Source organism: Nicotiana tabacum, chromosome 2 (genome assembly GCF_000715075.1).
Source record: "Nicotiana tabacum cultivar K326 chromosome 2, ASM71507v2, whole genome shotgun sequence".
In the NCBI taxonomy this organism is placed as follows: Eukaryota; Viridiplantae; Streptophyta; class Magnoliopsida; order Solanales; family Solanaceae; genus Nicotiana; species Nicotiana tabacum.
The window spans coordinates 65925692-65929603 of NC_134081.1; positions in this window are offsets into that span (position 1 = coordinate 65925692).

Sequence of the window (3912 nt, forward strand, 5' to 3'; positions counted from 1 at the left end):
GAGATAGGTTAACCAAAGTGGGAGTGGCAGAGTTGCGTATAGATTCTGTGGTAGGATAGCCACGTGCCTTGAGATAGTTTAGGGCGATTTGGGAATCATGGTGGGCAGTGACTAAGTCTATAGATTTTATTTGGAATGGTGGATACTATGTCGAGGAAGGTTGAATATGATGGAAAGAAGTTTGCTTGGAGTGTTTAGGGGTGTAAGAGCTTGATTATCATTATGGGATACGATGTGACTTTGAGTTTGGAATGTATTGTCGACTTTCAATTGATGTCAATGGGAAATGAACAGACGTGTACGGTTGGTGGACGGGCATGGGCTCAGGAGGGTTTATTGATTTCGTAGTAGTTGTAACCAGTGCAGCATCATTGGAAGATGTTGGTATGGAATTCCACAGGTGGGTTATCTCCTATGAGCATGTTACTGGTTGCGCAATTTTGATGAATTTTCTACGAAGAGTTCTACTTAATACCCAGCACAAGGTCGAATACGCGATTGTGGCTGATAATTTGGAATGTTCATGAAAAGTTTAACAAGAGACTACGAGAAATTTGGCGGGTTTTCAGTGCGAGATCATGGTAATTGAGAAGGAGGAATCTTTGTGGGTTCTTCATTTATGTGATGGTAGCTTAAAGCTAAGTGGGGAAGCCCACCGTCTACGATTGGATCGCGTGGTTGTCTGCTTGTGCGGTTTTTGGTTATCGGTGCATTGGTGGATTATTTATGACTAAAAAAAGAAAACATCAGGGGTAATTTGATCAAAGAACTTGATAAATGTTTGCTATATTTGGTCTTATCGATTCATGTGCAGGCTTTTGGTAAGACTCAGAGTTTATGCTTCTTACGTATGTGATGTACGAGGAAAAAGAATTAATATGGTTGCTTCTTCGGGAGTGTTCGTATGATAACAGAGCGTTGGAGTTTGATTATATTCAGGACCAGGTCAGAGTGGGTGACTCTCAATAATGGTTCTAGTGGGTTCAGGAATTTAAGTGCAGTGCGTAAGAATTTTTGGTTCGTTGTGTGGTTAAGGATTGAGTTTTTCCAGTGGGTTATGAAAGGGACTTGGAGTGTTCTATGTTATAATCGGGTCTACGGTGCAGTATTGAAGAAATAGGAGGAAACAACTTCGTATTCGTAGAGGATATTTCAGAATGGGTGTACCAGTTAGAAATGTTGTTATGCGTATAAGGAGGGTGTGAGATGGTTCATGGGCACTAAGATGATGTGGTCTCGTGATCCGGTTCACTCAGTATGAGTGCTGATTGAGTTGGAGATGCTATTGTGCGTATAAGGAGGGTATGAGATGGTTCTAAGGCAAGTCAAGAGTAAATTCGAAGAAGTTGGGTTGGTTCGAAATGGTTTGAATCAGCGTGATTGTGGAAATGATCAGTTCCTTCAGCATGTCACGTTATGCAGGGGTTTGTAGTCGTATGTACGGGCTTGACAACCAACATAATATGCTAGATTTGGGAGGTATTCGATTCCTATGGACTTGTTATGTCTAAGCGGATTCCGGAAGAGTTATGGTGGTTTAGACCACAACTTGAGGTTTGCATTTTCTGCGGTTATAGGAATTCAGTTGCGTATTGCAATGGTTCTTCTGAAATGAGTTAAGTGAAAGATTTCTAGCCAATGAAGTATTTATTCTACTATTAGTTCAGGGGTTATAATGAATTCTTGTACTCTTGCGTTGCGGCATGATAGATGTAGTAAGCAGCATGGGAATTGGAAGTTGAGGATCAAGGTAGCAGCTAGGTATTGACAAGAATGCCACGAGCTCGGATGAGCAGGGAAGAATTCAGATGTTCAGAGTAAACTGGCATTTTCTTTAGTGCCACATCAGAACGGTGTCAAGTGTAAGAGGCTTTGTGTATTGATTTGCGGATTTTTGATTTGTTGTACAAAATTAGTATGGTTGGTGGTATAGATGTGCAAATTTCAGTGCCTGGTGTGGAAGGTCAGGGGAGCATATCCCACGGGGAAATTTGTATAAGTGTGACATGTTATTCACTTGATTGTTAAGGAGTGGAACCAAGTATGGAGATTCTACTACTATCGCTAGTGTGAGAGTTATGCCTGAAAGGCCCTCTATTCATTTGGTTGTGGACTGTGGGATTTGGTCCGGATTGGACGACTGCTTGTGTGTGTCATGAATAGGGCCATTGTGGATCCAGGAAAGGATGTTAGAAATATATGGTATGATTAGAATTAGCTTGAGGTCCGTTGGTGGGTCTGATGTGAATGTATGCTCTACGTCAGGTCAGATGTATTCATTTAGCATAGCACTGTTTATGGAGGAGTCTTCAGGTGTTGGATGCTATTCCCGTCGTCAGCTATCCTACGGGTGTTGGATGCTATTCCCGTAGTTGTTGGCCGTTTTATTTGTTACGCGGGCTTTATAGCTCTTTGCTAGAGTTCGTTCTTCCCTATGGGTTATATTTGAGTTGTAGCTTGTTGGCGCAATAATGGAGTCATAGGAGATTTTAGATAGTGTTTGAGGTGTTTTATTGCCCGAGCAACTTGTACTGAGGGAGACGAGGTTATTGGACCAGAGATTAGTACGATCGAATTTATGTAGGGTATAACAAAGAGAAAATATCGTTATTTAGTTCATAATGAGGTAATGGTTTTTGTCAGGTGGAGAGACTCCATGATTTATTTATTTGGTAGGTGGTTATGAATTTTTGCACATCTCTTTCGTCGTGCCAGTATTGTGAGAGTTGGAACATGGCTTATATGTGTTATGAGGTGTATTGTGGCATATGATTCGTGAAATCTCAGCTATTATGGTCGGAGGATGTTATTGTGGGCAAACGACTTATGCGGTGCATGGTGTGATTTTAGCATAGGTTCATGATCATGATTTGGTACAGTGTGTGGTGATTGATACGGTATTTGTATATTAGAATCGGGTCTCGTGGAGAATTCTGGATGTTGGAGTTTGGTTTTAAGGCTTGTTGGCTAATGCAAAAGGGAAGATCTTCAGTACGGCTCGAGTGAATATGCTCGCATAGGTTGTAGTGGCACAGGCAGGTTCACGAGGTGTTAAATAGTGATTTTGAACAACTCCAGAACAGTTCTTGGCACGTTTGAGGACGAATATTGGTTTAAGTGTGGGAGAATGTAACGTTCTGACTGGTCGTTTTGAGCTCAAACGTGTCGTTCAGCGGGTTAAGGCCTTGAGTAGCTTCACTTCATGTGTGATGACTTGTACGTGTGGTCGGAATTGAATTTCGAGAAGTTCAGAGTTGTTTCGGAAGGAAAATTCTAAATTCGGATGCTATAAGTTGGAAGAGTTGACTATAGTTTGACTTTTCAGTAAACGACCTTGTAATAGAGATTTGAAGGTCCCAATAGGTTCGTATGATGATTTCAGACTTGAGCGTGTGTTCGGGTTGAGTATCGGCTGGTACGGGAGCATTTCAATGCTTATTATGAAAAGTTGGCATTTTGAAAGCTTTAGAATTTTCAAAAGTTTGGTTTGAAGTGGATTTTGATGTTATCGATGTCCGTTTGATATTCTGAGCCTTGGAATAGGTTCGTATCATGATTTACAACTTGTATGTAAAGTTTGGCGTCATTCCGAAATGTTTAAGTATGAATCGGACGCGTTCGTCGAAGTTTATATAATTGAAAGTTTAAATAAAGGTTTTAATCGTCACTTTGTGGTTTTAGTGTTATTTGACGTGATTTATGGCTTCGAGCGAGTTCGTATGATGTTTTAGGAATTGTTGGTATATTTGGTTGAGGTCCCGGGGGCCTCGGGTGGATTTCGGATGGTTAACGGATTGAAATTCGACTTGGGGATTTGCTGAAGTTGTTGTCATGACTGTTCCTAGTTTCCTTGTACGCGATTGCAAGTGGAAGTCCGCGATCGCGAAGAGTTGTTTGGGGCGACTATCGAAT